Genomic DNA, 19,325 nt, shown 5'->3' with positions numbered 1-19,325 from the left:
AGCCAATCAGAAATTGATCAGCAGGAAATGCATGGTTAATCAAAATAATGTTTTTTTTTAGCAACATCATATGACTCCTTTAATTTCTGACTAAACCTGTTCATGTTTACCAGGTGTGTTTGGTGCTGAGACAAATGAAATACAGTCAGTTTCAAAAATGGAGGGAGATTCTATGAGTCTAAAACACTGACGTTACTGAAATACATGAAGATGACGACATACTGTGGAATTTTGGAGCCAAAAAGATTGCTGAAATCAATAGAGCTACTGGAATCTTCATCACATATGAAGATGTTCTTGATGGAAGATTCAGAGACAGACTGCAGCTGGACAAACAGACTGGATCTCTGACCATCACAAACATCACAACTGAACATGCTGGATTCTATGAACTAGAGATAAGAGGAGCAAAACTGTCATTAAAAACATTCAGTGTTTCTGTCTATGGTGAATAAGAGGTTATTTATAGCATAGGCTACTTCAAACTTTTAAAAAGTTGACAAACCTAATTGTTATTATCCATATTTCTCTCATGTTTTCAGCTCGTCTGCCTGTTCCTGTCATCAACAGTAACTCTTCACAATGTTCATCATCATCATCATCATCATCATCATCTTGTTCATTGGTGTGTTTCAGTGTTGAATGTGAGTCATGTGAGTCTCTCCTGGTACAAAGGAAACAGTTTATTGTCCAGCATCAGGGTGTCGGATCTCAGCATCAGTCTCTCTCTACCTCTGGAGGTGGAATATCAGGATAAAAACACAGCTACAGCTGTGTGCTCAACAATCCCATCAGCAACCAGACTCAACATCTGGACATCACTCAACTCTGTCACACATATTCAGGTACAGAAGAGCTGATATTAGTTGGTTGTTTATTTTTCCATAGAGAACTAGGTAATATCCCCTACACATTTCTGTAATAGCAGAAGTGGGATTTTGCTAAATTGTCATAATGAGACTAAAGTCAGTTTGCTGAAAATCACAATTCCGTTTCATTATTGATTATTTGCCCTCTCTCTCTCACCCCCCCACCCAACCCAGAATGCCATGGTCATTGTTGTGCTACTTCGGAAGCTGTGATCCGATTGGTCCTCTCTGCTTTGGTAGGCGTGGCTACTGTTGTTTTTCTGGTTTATGATGTCAGATCTACAAGTGGAGGAGACAAAAAACGGATATCATAAAAAAAAGTTGAGATCATGGAGCTTTAGTCTGTAAAGATAAAAATATATAGGCCTACAATCTAAATTTAAATTCCAGTTGAAATACAATTACCAATAAAGTAATAAAATGAATGCAGTATGTTAAGACTTTTAGAATATCTGAACAGATATGCAGAATTACTTTTAATTATCATTTAATTATCAACATTATCCAAATATTAATTTTAATTTTTGCAATAATTTAATGCAGAAATTAAATATTTAATGCCACTTGATAATAATGGGAAAATATTAAATTAAATTAAATTTGTCAAAAATAAATAAATAATATAAATCCAGTATAAATCTGAAAATTTCTACGTTTAAATAATATTGACCATAAACACAAAGTGGAACAAACTTTCCATCTCATACACACACATAAACACACAAATGTAAATACAAAAATAAATACAAAAATACAGATTTTGAATGTACTTTAGAATGTTTAAATATATATTCACAAATATACATCATAAAGTTGTGAGGAGAAGTTGAAGCGTCAAGAAAAATGTAGTGAAAATAAAAATGGGTCCCTATTGACCACTACTGGATATATGTGGTCATTGCACTTTCTTTCTTTAACTATAATTCCTCAATATGATTTTCCATAAACCTGTAGATGGCAATATTCTATCCCCAACACATAGAGCAATATCCAAATACAATTTAGATTTAATTAAAAAAATGATTTCAAAAATTGAATGACAACTATACTAGTAATATTCACGATCCCAAAATAACACAGGTTCATGCTTACCAAGCAATATTTTCACTGAAAATATAATTTGCTTAAACAATGATCATTAATAACATTCAAACAGTTTATTTAAAACAGCAGATTGTTACATTTTTCACAATCTGTTATTAAAAACAACAGTTAAATGATATACTTACAGTACAATACAACATGCAAATAAACCATTTCTTTTCTTCAAAAGGATTTCAAACACTAATTATCTCCAAAAAAACAAAAAAACCAAATCAGCACTAAAAAAAAAAAAAACAAACCAACCAAACAAATCTCCAGCTGTGTGCTGGATCACAAAAATACATTGCCATTTTTTATATTGCCTTGTGATTTTGCATATTTCAAAATTATTTTTGTTACCCATATGTGTCCCTGGAGCACAAAAGCAGTCATAAGTTGCTGGGGTATATTTTTAGCAATAGCCGAAAAAACATTGTATGCATCAAGATTATAGATTTTTCTTTTATACCAAAAAACATTAGGATATTAAGTAAAGATCATGTCTCATGAAGATATTTAGTAAATTTCCTACCGTAAATATACCAAAACTTAACTTTTGATTAATAATAAGTATTGCTAAGAACTACTTTAAAGGTGATTTTCTCAGTATTTAGATTTTTTGGCATTCTCAGATTCCAGATTATCAAATAATTGTATCTCAGCCAAAAATTGTCCTATAATAATATTTTTTAATTATTATTATTTTATTTTTTTAATTTACCCTCATGACTGGTTTTGTGGTCCTGGTTCAAATGTTTCCATAGATAAAACAGCTCCTTCATTGCAGTTTGTGTCTATTAGTGGATGGGTTTGGGTTGTGTGTCTAAAAACTTACTAATTCTTACTAAATTACTAATTCATGATATGAAACTCTTCAGTATGGAGGAACATACTATTACCACACCTTAATTGTAGAGCCCCCCCCCCCCCCCCCCCCCCTTTTTTCTTTTCTTTTTTCTTTTCTTTTCTTTTCTTTTCTTATATTTTCTTTTCTTTTCTTTTCTCCCCCCTTAGTTTATGTGGGATAAATTGGGTTGGGTAGGGATTAGGGTGATGTTCTAGTTATTTACATAATTTAATTAATCTATTGCTATGGATGTTTTAAAAAATAGCACTTTGTGTTGATTTTTACATACCATGTAGCCTATATGTTGTTATTTTAGAATCTGCATAACAATAAAAAAGAAATCAAGATTTATTTATATAAGAAATTAGAGTGAAAATAATATTGTGGATGGCATACTGTAACTACTGAGTTTTTAGATGACTACTTTTAAAATAAAATAATTAAATAAACCTTATTTTAAAAAACCGACGTAAGCCCTTTTCTGTGAATGTGCAAGACTTCCGGTTCATTAGCTGCTGAAGGGGATTTTTTTTCTTTGGAATTTTCTTTGGAAGTGATAGCAGGTCTGAATCGTTTATGTTGGCTTCAGGCAGTGAGGCAACCTTTTCTTGTTTACATTTAGATCCTTTGAATGAAATGAATACATCATTAGTATCTTAGTCAGAACCATTCTCACATAACCTGCTTTCTGGAATACCCCCCTGAAGTGGTTCAGAACAAAAAATCAACATAGGAAATTTCCGAATGTCCAGGGTCCATTGTTATTATCGTTAACCAAAAACTATTAAAAACGTATTTTTTAATAAAAAAAAAAAAAAACTTTTTATATTAATATATAAAAAAACTAGTTTAGTTTACATTGAAGTACTAAAATACTTAAAACTGATATTAAAATGCTTTATTTCTATAGAAAGATGAAAAACAAACAAACAAAAGAGACAAAATTAAAACATAAAAATATTATAGACAACTAATAGTATATTAAAGATACTAAAATAACACTGGTATATGCTTACCAACCAAGATCTTTTCACTGAAAATATAACTTGTTTAAATAAAGAACATTTCTAACATTTAAACAGATTATTCACATTCAGCACACATTGTCACATTTATTCAGTTTTATTAACTACAATATCAAAAGAAAATAACTTAAAAATCAAACATACAAATTGAGTGAAAAAAGTGACATTTTCATCTAGAACTACAATAGAAATAATTAAATAAAAAAAATACAAAAACCAATTAGCATTATTGCCATAACCAGGAACAAAAGCCTACAATGAGAAAATGTCTATTCCTAAGCGGACACAAAAATGAATAAATAAATTAAACAATTAAATAAAAAAATACAAAAACCATAATAAATTCACACATAAATATAAATACACTCACACATAATACATACTCTAACTGCATTTCTACAGTTTTGTAAAGCATCTCAATAAAACTTGAAGTCATTTTAAAAGACGAAAACGTTCCCATGTACCTATATATATAATAATGTACCAGATATGCTTTAATCCATATTAAGATCACTGAAGTGTATTAATATGTCAAATCCATTTAGCTGTAAAGCAATGTCCATTTTTTTCTTAATGAAATGTTCCATATCAGTCCAGAATATGTGCAATGGGAAAACAGCATATATAGAAAGCATATATCACCTTTACAGGAATTGCAGGAGTAATAAAAATAATTCCAGCACGTTTTACTAGGTTTATCCATAACAACCGCAAAATGACTTAGGTTTTACTGGTATTTTTAATTTTTCTTCACAAATTCTTTCTCTGTTAATAAATCTCCAGCACTGTTTAAAAGCCGACTAACTGATAATATAATTTTACAGCTATATATACTCCAGTTCTGTAAGCTGGAACTATCAAATCATTAGAGCACGATTTAAGACATTCAGACGATTACATCACTATAATGATCTATGCTTCCAGTAAACAGTTGATTTAACATTTCCAGACCAGGTAACGGTAAGTGCCCTGTGATAAATCAGTGTGACCATTGAGAACTTGTTTTTGCCGCTTCACTTAAATGTGAATAATGCATCCGTGTCTTCACACTGATCCTGTTGGGATCCTCTCCGATCTTGAGGGCTTTCTTCATCTGTACAACAACAACAAATCACAGAAGTTAAAGAAAGACAAATAAACACTGTCAGTGACAGCTACAGAAAGATATGAAATCACACACAGAGTTAAATGCTAATTTTGCCAATAAAGGTGTTTTTTCTCTCTCATTATGTTATCTGCAAGTAATACTTGCCCTTCACGGAGCTCCTGAGGAGATTCAGTGAGTAAATCACTGCAGCAGCTGCAGCTGCAGCCATCAGCACAACAACAGACACATATATCCCTGCTTAACAGCTGAAGACACACCTGAATCTGGATTAGAAGAGACAGTCATTAGTGAATTTGTCATATCTATAACAAACAAATAAATAAACAAGTTTGATTGAGTCAACAAACACTCACACACACATTTAAAAAAAAACAATACCAACAATCAAAATAAAACAACTAAAATAAAAGTAAAAATAATTATATTCACATTCACACCCCCCTGTAAGAGACGCTTTTCATCCATAAAGCCATAATTATACTCACCAGTCACAGAAAGAGTGAAGCTCTTAATGCTGGTGACAGTGTAGTAGTTGTTTCTGCTGGATTTGATCTTTAGTTTATAAAAGTCCAGAGTCTGTGGTTCTGGTGTTTGTGATGGTCAGCAGATCCAGTCTGATGATCCAGCTCCAGTCTGTCTCTGAATCTCTCATCACAGTGAACATCTGTACAGATGTGAGTCTGTTCTCCAGTGATTTCAGCGATGAGAGAGTCATTAAAACACCACGTCCTCACATCATTTGGATTTTTTACTCCAGGAGTGTCTAAAGTGACAGATTCTCCCTCCTTCACTGACTTTCTCTTCACTTCAGCAGCAACATCTGAAACACAAACCAACAGCTGCTGGAGGAAGAACCTCTAGAACAGGAACAAACTTATTTAGCATATTCAGTCCTGGAAATGCTTTAGTCAGAAATGTGATGTTGAGAACTTGAACTGAATCTAAAACTAATGGCTCACCAGTGGACACAGATTAGTTTAAAATCATTGTTCTGGTACAGTGAATGCCTGAAAGCAATTTTGGATGTCACTATTATAATAAACGTTAATTATGTGATTTGAATACATATAACTTGCCTTTAAACATACAATAATGACTCACCCTTTACAACAACTTTGAAAGTGTTTCCAGTGTGTCTGCTGCTGAAGGTCTGTAGTTGATACACTCCACTATCTGAGGTGCTGGTGTTTGTGATCGTAAGATCACCAGATTGATGATCCAGCTTCAGTCTGTCTCTGAATCTCTCATCTTCTTTATTACACTGAACATCTGTGCAGTTATAACGGAGATCTCCATGATTTGAGCGATGAGATCATCATAAAATAGTATTTAAATCTTTCTCGTTGGTTTTATTGTAATATTAGTGTGAAGAGTGACTGAATTCTCCCTTCATCACAAACACTGACACGGTGTCTGTGCCCAGATCGGATTGCACTGGAGAAGAAAGAAACAGACAGATAATGGTAATTCTCTTTTTAGATAGGACAAATGTGACCCTGGAGCACATCAGCAGTCATAAGTAGCACGGATATATTAGTGGCAACAGCCAAAATCCATATGGGTCAAAATTATGACCCAAAAAACACTGCGTAGTTATAAGCAGCAGTGTTTAACGAAATGATTCACTCAAATAAATCAGTTCTTTGAATCGATTCTTTTAGCAAGTCGCGCGAACGAAGCGATTCTCTAGAATTAATCATATCGGTCATCGCAGGCACAACTTCACCGCTTGTTATATGGCGCCCTGTTGTGGACAAACTATGAACTACAACAGTAACAATATTTATTTCTAACGCTTAAATATGTCGACTTATCACCAGTCTGTTACCACCTGGATTTAAAATAAAGCACGTATAATATATTTTGTTTTGTGTCTGCTGTGGATCTTAAATTACATCATTTAGGAACTTCATTTTTCCGATGTTAGGAAACCGTGTCACAAAATCAGTGACCACGTGACCACACAACAATGCCACGTGACCAGTGCATACGAACTACAGCACAGGCTTAAGGTGGTTGTTTTTCAAAAAGTCTTATTTATTCATCTTCCCTTTGAAAAAAAATACATCCCAGGTTACTGGAATTAAATGCTTCTTTAAATTATATAGACATCATTTTTCATAAAGATCAATTACAACATTTCAAGTTTGTTTTAAATTCATCACACACTATAACATTTATTCACATTCCTTTATTCCCTAAAATAATCCTTTAAACAATTAAATGAAATAATTTAACAAGAAGTGTGCAAAAGTGATAGATAAATTATCAGCTCTAACTACCACAATAAAGTGCAGTAAACTGTAAAACTATTGTGCTATAAACCACTGCACTTATGATTTTGATAGTAAATGTAAATAATTTGATAGAAAATACCAGTTTTGCAGTAGCAAGCAGCATAACAGGCCATTTTTGTACACCAATAAATAACACTGGAAGCAATGAACCGGAAAGCCTTGCACACTCAAGTTGCATATGGCTGTGCCACTTAAAAATGTATAAAAATGTATAAAAGTAGATAAACTTGTAAAAAATATTTCATCAAAAAAAAGCTGAAGATAAGCACCACCATTATTGGTTACATGAAGAGCCACAAAGTCTCTTCTCAGAAACTTCACTCAAAAAACATCAAACCTTCGCAAGATCTGAAAACAGCTGAAGGCAAACCTCCACCACAAGCCCTTAAAGGTTAGTTCACCCAAAAAATGAAAATGTTCGAGTCAAAAAATATATTCAGGCGGTATTATGTATAAAAATGTAATCGTTAACGTTTTCATAAGTAATTTAATTACACATTTTTTTCGAGAGAGAGCTCTCTGACCCTCCGTAGACAGCAAATGCAATTACCATGATCCAGGTCCAGAAAACATAGCAAGGAGATCAGTAAAATAATCCATGTGACATCAGGGGCTCAACTGTAATTTTTACGATGCTACGAGAATATTTTTTTGAGTGCAAATTTTTTTTTTTTTTTAAACTTTTTCAACAATTCGTCTCCTCTGCATCAACCTAGCGCCAATTTTGGAGAGTATCCACTGAGTGTAAACTGCGTATGCTGTTTTGTGTCAGCTGCGCCACGCGGATACATTATCTTCATTCAAATCAAAGCGTTAACGCACATAAACAGCGATGTCCTTGCTATATTTCTGGACGTTGATCATATAAGGACCATTGCTGTCTATGGAGGGTCAGAGAGCTCACGGGATGCATCTAAAATATCTTAATTTGTGTTCTGAAGATGAACGGAGATCTTACGGGTTTGGAACGACATGGTGATAAATAATGACAGAATTTTCATTTTGGGTGAACTAACCCTTTAACTAACCCACAACCAGTAGAACATAGACACTTTCTTATAATAACTATTTATAAAGATAAAAAAAAAAAAAAAAAAAAAAAAAAAAAAACTCTTCCTTTATACAGTAAGCTTCAAAATATCATACCTGTAAAACATAATTGAATACTACAGATGATCACATTACTAATATTATCTATGCTTCCAGTAACGGATGATTTAATATCTCCATAACTGTAACTGTAAGTATTCTATGATAAATCAATGTGACCTGCAACAGATTTAATCAAGTTGCAGCTCAAAAACACAGGCCGTTAGGGACTTAGAGAAGTAGACAAAACACTATATTGCCAAAAGTATTTGGACACCCCCTTCTAACACAGAGGCATTGTCATGTTAGAATAGAAAAGGGTCCTGTCCAAACTGTTGCTATAAAATTAGAAGCACACACAATTCAATAGAATATCATTATATGCTCAAACGTTAAGATGTGTTCTCGTGGAAAGAAATACTCAAGTAGTCAAATCTATTCATTAGAAGGGGGGTTGTCCTGATACTTTTGGCAATATAATGTATATTTTAACAAGTCACTTCACGGGGAATAAAGCTGCAGTATCTTCACTTTGATCCTTTTGGGATCCTCTTCGATCATGTGGCCTTGGTCTTTTTTCATCTGTAAAAAAAACAACAAAAACAAATCACAGAAGGTAAATAGTGAGAAATGAACAGCATCATTTACAGTTACAGAAAGTAAAAACAAAAATCTGCACATCTGTCATCTATCAGTGAATAAGATACCATCTGAAATGTTTCTTTCCCATCAGAGTGATTTTTTTGAAGTGCAATAAAAACAGATGTAAACGTGATGAAAATGTGAAGAGTTTTTCTACAAAGGTACACAACAGTGGTGCTTCATCTTACCTTTTCCTATGACTTTATACAGAACCAATTGGCATGTTTTTCTCCTTGTCTGCTTTGAAAAAAATAATAACAAACACAATAAATATAAATTTAGCAAAATAAACATTTTCAATTTTCTCTCATAATTTCTGTGGGAGATACATGCCATTTCTGGAGCGTCTGTAGCAACAGTAAACAGCAGCTGGAGCCATAGGCAGAATTAAAAAAACAATAATTATTACTACTATGGCTGCTAACGACAGGCCTGAATCTGAAACAAAAGAAAGAATGTCATTAGTGTGATTGAATCCGTCAGATTGACAGCAGGGCAGAGAGACTCCATGTGAATCTGATTCATTTAGTTTCAAACAGTGATACCCAAAGTACTGTTGCTTTAGTTTCAAGTATTTATGTAGCATCGTGGTCCTGTGAGGCATGACATTTTGTTCCACTGTATGTCCACACATGTAGCAGAATGACGATAAAGCTCAACTTGACTTATGCCATGGTATGTCTGAATCCTCGAGTCTGATTGGCTGGCTGGTGTTGATTAAATTAGTTTAACTGCACATGTAGTTCCAGGTCAGTTTAATCACATTCTTTATTAGTGCGCTTCCTATAACCATCGGTAAACATAGTACGTCTAACAAATTAAAATTACCGTCATTTTTATCATTCCAGTCAAATATTGCAGCGCAAATAATATTAACATCTTTAATATGTTGGCAAATGACCATGGCATAAGCGGGATAATCAACGGCTAGCTGGTGCATTAAACGATTTGAATGCATGACGTGGAGGCGAAGAACCAACCCACCCTCCGCTGCGTGTCCACGTTGTGCATTCAAATTGTTGATTATCCTTACTTGACTTGACTTAAATAGTCAAAGTAAATATATATATATATATATATATATATATATATATATCTATATATATATATAAAATGTGACAATACATCTTTCTTAACAGTATATTCCACTGTAAGGTTGCTTCCCCTTCCATTAAATGACTCTCACCAGTGACAGTAAACAGTGAAGCTCTTAATGCTGGTGATACTGAAGCTGCTGCTGCTGCCTGGTGATCTGTAGTTGATAAAGTCCAGAGTCTGTGGTTCTGGTGTTTGTGATGGTCAGAGATCCAAATTGATCCACCTCCAGTCTGTCTCGGAATCTCTCTTTACACTGAACATCTTTACAGCTATCCATTGGATCTCCAGTGATTTTAGCGATGAGAGATTCATTGAAAGACCACATCAGCAAATTATTGGGGTTTTTTACTGCAGGAGTGTCTAAAGTGACAGATTCTCCCTCCTTCACTGACTTTCTCTTCACCTTCAGCAGCAACCATCTGAAACACAAACAACAGCTGCTGGAGGAAGAACCTCTAGAACAGGACACAAACTATGAAAAATGATTTGGCATATTCATTTCCTGGATCTTAAGAAAGTCAGTAGAAAACAACATTAACCGCAAAAGTGCAACATATAAAATGAATTGTGCTCAAAATAATTGTGTCTATCATTATTCTTCCAGACTTCAATTCTGCTGGGATTAAAATGTATTACTGACCCATACATTTATTAAATGTATAACGTGCAGTTTGTATTACTACACAAGAAATACAGTACAGTGTATTACGACAGAGAGAATATAAATTACTGCATTATTATTTCACCAAGCACTTTTTGAATAATCTTGTGATTATAATATGAGACAATATGACATTAACATTGACATTATTTTAGGTTTCTTTATTGTCAATCTGTAAAGCAACATTTATCAACATTCTGTGCTTATAAACACACTTTATTTGCTTACTGTACATTAAATGTTCTGCATTTTGCAATTTAGTTTAGTAGACTAATGTAATGAATGTAAGAAATGTAATGATGGGAAAACTGACCAGAATGAAACTAAAACTAATGGCCTCACCAGTGGACACAGATTAGTTTGAAAATCATTGTTCTGGTACTCTAAATGGTCTGGAAAGCAACTCTGAATGTCCATATTATACTAAACATATTCATTATGTGATTTGAACACATATAACTTTTTAAACATCTGTTAATGACTCACCCTTAACATCAGTTTTTGAAAGTGTTTCCAGTGTGTCTGCTGCTGAAGGTCTGTAGTTGATAAACTCCACTATCTGAGGTGCTGGTGTTTGCGATCGTAAGATCACCAGATTGATGATCCAGCTTCAGTCTGTCTCTGAATCTCTCATCTTCTTTATTACACTGAACATCTGTGCAGTTATAACGGCGATCTCCATTGATTTGAGCGATGAGACCATCAATAAAATACCATTTAAAATCTTTCTCGTTGGTTTATTGTGACATTAGTGTGAAAAAAGTGACTGAATCTTCCTTCATCACAAACACTGACACGGGTTCTGTGCCCACATCGGATGCACCTGGAGAAGAAATAAACAGATTATTGTAAATCTCTTTTTAGATAGAAGAACAAAGAAAAAAAAGCACAATATTCCATATACATTTCACAGACCCTCAGACACCTGATGAATACTATCCCTTCAAAGGGATGGAAAAATAACTTACTGTAATTGTTCAGCAAACTAAGAGTTTAACAATACCCATAGACTGAGAATACCATTTCATGTTTTATATTCAAAATATTCTTTCACATATATCAATTCAGTTTTGCATGTAGGACCTGCTCAGGTCACTAGTATACTACAGCTATTTTAGAGATATTCGAAACTAATTTTTCATTATTATATTTGACAAATTTAATTTAGAACAGGATAAGACAATCTGACGGGTTGGGATAAAATGTCAGGACACCGGTTCTCCAGCAGTTTTAAAACCATTTGTCAGTGTTTTTTTTATTTTTATTTTTTATCGTTGACAGGAAGGTGAATTGTAAGTGTCTTACCGTGCACGAAGAATGCTAAGACTACGATCAAAATAAAGATAACCGTATTCTTCATACTGTAAGCCGCCATGGACGGTCCCTCTCACATTTCCTGGATTCTCGGGAACTGGAAGTCGTCATAGCTTAGATTTTGCGAGAACTTGATTTTTTTTTTTTTTTCTCTCCAAGGTCTTGCACGCAAACAGTACAGACTGAAGCACAACAGTAAAGGTTGCGAAAATGGCAGAAGGAAAAGATAATAACCAGGGGTTTCCATAAACATGATTTTCTTAGCGTTACAGATAACATAATAAGATTCTAATTCTGTCAGAAACTTATTCAAAATGAAGCGATCTTTTCTGAACATTTCAACTTAATATCCCAAAAACAAAGAAATGTGGGCTACCATAAAATAAGACTGACATGTTTGTAATTTTGTTATAAATATAACAAAATATAAAAAAAGAAATTAAAAATATTAAAACAACTTTTTTCGAGGCTGAGATTAGAGCCCTTTTTCATTCATTCAAACTCAGATACATCCAATACAGATTTTTTTTAACAAGATGGCATTTCCAGAATAGATAAGATAATCATTTTTACACAAAAAAACATTGATTTTTTTTGTTTGTTTGTTGATAATTTAATCTTTAACAGAGTCTATTCTTTGAATAATTTTTGAAAGTAACCTCCATTTAGCTCTCATTTGAATAATTTTAAAGTTTTGTTACATTGATTCCACACACACTTTTCATATTTCTTTGTCCCTGCGTCTCAGTGTTCATACTATCCATCCTAAATAGTATGTGAGATTAGAATAAATCTGTCCCAAACCATAGTATTTAAAATAGTATGCCAAAAGTCCCCGGATGCTCTACTATTTCAGGTCGATTTTTGAAGTGTGGATCCGTGTACACTCTAATGACTAAAACTGCCCACAATCCATTGCGCTTTGGCGAAGGATTCGCTCCAGAACTACAAACACGAATAAAACGCGTAAGAAAAACTACAAACGTGGCGGATGCAGAGAGGTTTACAAAAAGGGGTTTGAGTAACTAATAATAAACATTTAACCTGGTAAAACATATTTATTTATTGTTATCCGTGTTATATTTAATCTGCAACAGCAATGCAAACTTTTATAAACATCCATTTGGTCATCATTATGCAGAAAATGAGCAGAGCTCTCCGCATGCAAAGACCCGCGACTGGCAGATCAGTGAGCTACTTCTTTTCTCTACAGTGTGTTCTACTGAAGAAACAAAGTCCCCTAGCCTACATCTTGCATTTTTGGGTGAACTATCCCTTTAATGCACACTAAATCCAGAGAAGTATATAATTTTTAGTGAATCCCATCATGCATCATGTGGTGGAAATAAATCGTGAGACTTTTTTGCCAAGATCGCGAGAGGTCGCAGAAACCTTTCCAAAGTTAAATATTAATAATAATTAGATATTACATATAATTTGGTAGTAAAACAAGGAGTTACGTTTTATTGCTGCATTTATTAGTATATTTATTTTGTACAAACATTTGGAACTGCTTTTTATCACTTAATTAGAAGCACCACAAATTAAAATTGTCATATTATAGGGGACTACTGATCAGATATCTGAAGTTGATTTTAAAATGCAAAGTATTTAAAATTAAAATAAAGCTATTCAAAAAACACCACTTCTTAAAACACAATAACTTTGCACCATCAAATAACAAAAAATTCTACACACAAAACTCATTCATCCTCACTTGAGCACTTGGGCCAAATACAGGAAATACGTCATATAAGTAGTCAAGTGCAAAGACCGCAAGTGTGGATATTTTGGACAAGGCTGTAGTATGTCCCAAAGCTGCCTTACTCTTCTACTATACACTCAAAAGTGTGTACTTTTTCTTCACCAAAAGAGTGCATACTTTAAGAGCGTAGTATAAGTAGGCACACTGAGACGTAGGGATTTTATTTTTTTTTATTTTTTTCAATATATGACACAAGGGGGAGTATTGCCTCTACAATATTGAATAGGTTTTATTGTTAGGCTACTTTCTAATACACCTTCCAAATGGCTAAAAACTATAAAATCTTATTTTTATTTGTATGGGGCTATCAGTTCCTATAATGTGACCTTAAAAGTTACTCTGAGTGGATCTAATAAATTTTTTAAACTAATGTAATTACCAAAACGGTTCCAAATGTCTGTAGGCCCATATGTTAAATGAACAAATCTCCTTATAATCAGTATGTCCTTTTCAAACCAATCTTTGGAAAATTATTTTTCTATTATGTTTATATCTCTATTACAGTATTTCAACACTTGCTATGAAATTGTAATTGCTAGTTTCCCCATATCAATAATATTTCAGTAAAAAAAAAAAAAAATTTAGTACACCATTATGGTTGCATATTCTAGTCTCCTCGCCAGTGCCAGCTGCCAATCTGTGTGTCTTCAGTAATCCATAATGGGTAATAATCTTGTTTAACCTCTGACCTGTGGGTTCTAATTTGTCTGTTTTCCAAACATCGGTTTTGATGGACTGATTCAGTACTTCATTTCATTGTTAAGCAGTTTCAGACTGTGAGATTCATAACAGCAGAACAAGGAAGCTCTTCACCTACCAACTAAACACACATGCACTGAATGGTCACTCACACCTACAAGTTCGGTTTGACACCAATCAAACCATGTGGAGGAAAAACACAGAGAAAACAGACCACAGCAGGTTTCAGTATTACTCAGTTGAGCTGCTAGTGCCATTTACTTCACTAAAACTGGTGATGTGAGATGGTAGATTGTTTTAACTTTTTTTTTTCTCCATTCTCAACATTTTAGAGAATTTAATTATTTCTGCCACTTTTAAATCATTAAGCTTTATTTTATCTAGGAAATCTAGGAAGATTTAAACAATATTCCACATATTTAACATATCAAGTAATTTCTTTCAAACATTCTCAATGTTAAATGATGAAAACAAAGAATGGTTCCCACCATTAAGACCAGCTGAAGATACAATAAAAGCCAGATGAGCAATTATATATAACTATAATACATTCAAAGAGCATGTGTGCTTGTGTGAAGTAGGAAGTAGGAGGGTCAAACTCTGTTGGGGTTAAGGATTCACACAGGTTGATCGTTTTTTTCGTGGATTAAATTAGACTTGAACAGTTTAACAAAATGTTTCACACGCTTGTTTTGTTCTCTGTGTGGCATCTGATTGGTAAGTTACAATATATTTTTACATCTTAATATTATCATAAAGTTGGCATGATTTTCATTTACAGTTCTTCACAGAAAAATGTAAATCAAATATATTATTGTAAAATCTGCAAGGTTTCAGATTTTAAAGTGTTCTGGGTCCCATAGTCATAATAAAAATGACTGAATCAGTGAATTTCAGTTTCTCTGAATTTATTTCTTATTAACATTGCAGATAACCTGATAAACTGATAAAACAGACGTTACATGACGTTCAAATAAAAAATCATCTCCAGCTCTTTTTTTTTTTTTTTTTAAACATGAACAGTCATGGAAATGATCTAGGCTTTGTAAACCAACAAGAGCTTTAATCTGTGTAAAATCTGGCCTTTTTCTTGTTGTTCAGGGGTGTTTGGTGCTGAAAACAAATAAAATACAATCTATGTCAGTGATTGAGGGAAATTCTTTCAGTCTGCACACTGATGTTACTGAAATACATGAAAACGATGATATACTGTGGAAATTTGGAGCTGAAAAAAATCTTTCATAGCTGAAATCAACAGCGAGGTTGGAATCTTCTCCACGTCTGATGTTCTTGATGAGAGATTCAGAGACAGACTGCAGCTGGCCAGACAGACTGGATCTCTGACCATCACAAACATCACATCTGAACACACTGGACTCTATAAACTACAGATAACTGGACTGAAAACTGTCATCAAAAACATTCAGTGTTTCTGTCTATGGTGAGTGGAGATCTTGATTTAATCACATTACAAAAATGATTAATCAAATGGCATAGTTTTTATCCATAATTCTCTCATGTTTTCAGCTCGTCTGCCTGTTCCTGTCATCAGCAGTAACTCTTCACAATGTTCTTCATCATCATCATCATCATATTGTTCATTGGTGTGTTCAGTGGTGAATGTGGGTCATGTGACTCTCTCCTGGTACAAAGGAAACAGTTTATTGTCCAGCATCAGTGTGTCTGATCTCAGCATCAGTCTCTCTCTACCTCTGGAGGTGGAATATCAGGATAAACACAGCTACAGCTGTGTGCTCAACAACCCCATCAGCACCCAGACTCAACATCTGGACATCACTCAACTCTGTCACACATGTTCAGGTACAGCAGCGCTGATATTAGTTGGTTGTTTATTTTTCCATAGAGAACTAGGTAAAGTCCCCCACACTTTTCTGTAATAGCAGAAGTGGGATTTTGCTAAATTTTCATAATGAGACTAAAGTCAGTTTGCTGAAAATCACAAATCCGTTTCCTTATTTGTTATTTGCTCTCTCTCTCTCTCTCTCTCTCTCTCTCTCTCACCGACCCTCTCTCAGAAGGCCATGTTCATTGTTGTAATACTTCGGAAGCTGTGATCTGATTGGTCCTCTCTGCTTTGGTAGGCGTGGCTACTGTGGTTTTTCTGGTTTATGATGTCAGATCTACAAGTGGAGGAGACAAAAAAACAGATATCATAAAAAAAAATGTGAGATCTTCGATCTTTAGTCTGTAAAGATAAAAATATATAGGCCTACAATCTAAATTTAAATTCCAGTTGAAATACAATTATCAGTAAAATCAATAAATGACATTCCAGTATTGTTTGTTGCATATTGTACCGTTTAATCGTAATATTCTCATCATAGACTCATTTATGGGTTACAATTTTATATAAGTTGTATTAAGATGCCTGTTCTGAGTAGATTGAATAAATCTGTGATGTTTTGATGACCTCTAGTGATATATTTTATGCCTGTATCATGAGGACTGCACATATTTAAGCTATATATGTGAACCACAAAGACAGTCTAATAAAGTGACGTAGACAAATATTAATGTAGGTGATGTTAAACATCTAAGATCAACCTAGAGACAAACAGTAGTATAATGAACACAGTAAATTAAGACTTTTAGAATATCTGATCAGATATGCAGAATTACTTTAAAATGTAATTAAACATTTAATTATCAACATTATCCAATATTATTATCATTTTTTTGCAATCATTTAATGCAGAAAGTAAATATGTCATGTCAGAGACCAGTGATCATGTGAATGTGTTGCTTAATTAGTGAAACTAACTTAAAATCTCAGAGAAACTTCAAGTAAATACTGTATGGCTATGTGTGTAGTTCAGTGTGGGCTTGTTGAAGGTGTTTACTGAAACTAAACTTATTTTTATCAATTAGTTGCCAAGGGAATATTTTGCTTAATTTACATTTTACTTTCAGTTCTAAAACTGAAATAAAATTAATACAACTATTGACATACATCTAAATAAATTACAAAGCAATTACAAAATCAAAATATTAAAAGTTTAATTAATATAAAAATGAATCAAAACCAATTCAAAAATTGAATGACAACTATCCTAGAATATTCACGATCCCAAAAATAACACAGGTTCATGCTTACCAAGCAATATTTTCACTGAAAATATAATTTGCTTAAACAATGATAATTTGTAACATTCAAACAGTTTATTTAAAACAGCAGACTGTTACATTTTTTCACATTCTGTTATTAAAAACAACAGTTAAATGATACACTTAAAAATACAATGCAAACATGCAAATAAAGTGCAAAAAGTGACGACCAGACATATTTTCCAGTTAATTTTCTCCATAAGGATTTCAAATTTCTAATGAGTTCTAATGAACCAAACTCTCCAACTGTGCGCTGGATCACAGTAATACAAAGCTCGCTTTGAAGCAAAACAATGTGTATAAATTATTATACACTTACAGTACATTGACATATGTATGGGAAAATGTAAACTTAATACAATACATTGCCATTTTTTCATATTGCCTTGTCATTTTGCATATTACATTTCAAAATGATCTCTGCTACCCATATGTGACCTTGGAGCACAAAAGCAGTCTTAAGCAGCACAAGTATATTTGTAGCAATAGCCAAAAAATACATTGTATGGGTCAAAATTATAGATTTTACCTTTATGCCAAAAATCATTAGGATATTAAGTAAAGATCATGTTCCATGAAGATATTTTGTAAATTTCCTACCGTAAATATATCAAAACGGAAGTTTTGATTTAGTAATATGCATTGCAGAGGACTTCATTTGGACAACTTTAAAGGTGGATTTTCTCAATATTTTGATATTTTGCACCCTCAGATTCCAGATTTTTCAAATAGTTTTATCTCGGCCAAATATTGTCCTATATAAATTTAAAAAAATGTACATTTATATATATATATATATATATATATATATATATATATTATATATATATATATATATATTTTTTTTTTTTTTTTTTTTTTTTTTTTTTTTTTTTTTTACAGCTATAAAGCAGATGAGACCGGCCACACCATTTTGTAAGACCAAGTGATTCACTTTGGAAGTGATAGCAGGTCTGAATCGTTTATGTTGGCTTCAGGCAGTGAGGCAACCTTTTCTTGTTTACATTTAGCTAGATCCTTTAAATGAAATGAATACATCATTAGTATCTTAGTCAGAACCATTCTCACTCTACAGCAATGTCTTAATAAATTAAAATAAGACTCAGCTGTTAATTATCTGTACCTATGGCAGCACAGAGTCAAAGTTTACACATAGTAGAGATCTTTGTTGCTCTGGTGTGGAGTTTTAGGATAGACCTACTATTGAAACTGCAGTGATGTTCCGAATCAGATCTTAGTTTCGAACTGATTCTTTTTCATGATTAGGGCAAAGTGATTCTGCAATACTACAGGAACTGTTAAGTTTAAACATATCACCAATTAGCTATTTTGATAGAAAACGTAGTTATGAGCATCAGTGTTTAAAGAAATAATTCGCTCAAATCAGTTCTCTGAATCGATTCTTTCAGCGAGCCGCGCGAATGAATCGATTCGCTTGAATGAATCATACCTGCTGTCTGCTCTGCTAATTTCTCCTACCTCCAGAAGTCCACTCCATCCAGCTGTGGTGTCCGTCTTGACACAAATCAGGTTTGCACATCTGAACACTCGCTCTATTAACAACAAAGCTGCTTCACTTTGTGACATTGTTTTTGGACAAAAAAAAAACTGGACTTCTTTTGCCTCTGTGAAACATGGCATCAACCTAATGACTATCTCAATCTAAATATGTGTACTCTGCCTGGTTACACTTATCTTGACC

General features: G+C 33.4%; 2 long non-coding RNA genes and 1 pseudogene across 2 annotated transcripts; 1 reads left to right on the top strand and 2 right to left on the bottom strand.

Annotated features, from left to right (window-relative positions):
- Positions 1-5,076: 5,076 nt before the first annotated feature.
- Positions 5,077-6,222, bottom strand: LOC109080895. The gene is made up of 3 exons (XR_006157843.1): positions 6,034-6,222; positions 5,418-5,752; positions 5,077-5,195 (listed from the first exon to the last, which is right to left on the bottom strand). It is a non-coding gene; the product is annotated as an uncharacterized LOC109080895 (long non-coding RNA).
- Positions 6,223-8,330: 2,108 nt separating this feature from the next.
- Positions 8,331-11,191, bottom strand: LOC122141502. Its single transcript, XR_006157847.1, has 3 exons — positions 10,147-11,191; positions 9,149-9,398; positions 8,331-8,900 (listed from the first exon to the last, which is right to left on the bottom strand). It is a non-coding gene; the product is annotated as an uncharacterized LOC122141502 (long non-coding RNA).
- Positions 11,192-15,533: 4,342 nt separating this feature from the next.
- Positions 15,534-17,089, top strand: LOC122141488 (annotated as a pseudogene).
- The last annotated feature ends 2,236 nt before the right edge of the window (positions 17,090-19,325 follow it).

This window comes from Cyprinus carpio, chromosome B22, assembly GCF_018340385.1.
Source record: "Cyprinus carpio isolate SPL01 chromosome B22, ASM1834038v1, whole genome shotgun sequence".
Lineage (NCBI taxonomy): Eukaryota > Metazoa > Chordata > Actinopteri > Cypriniformes > Cyprinidae > Cyprinus > Cyprinus carpio.
This window is presented reverse-complemented; position numbering and strand designations above follow the sequence as displayed.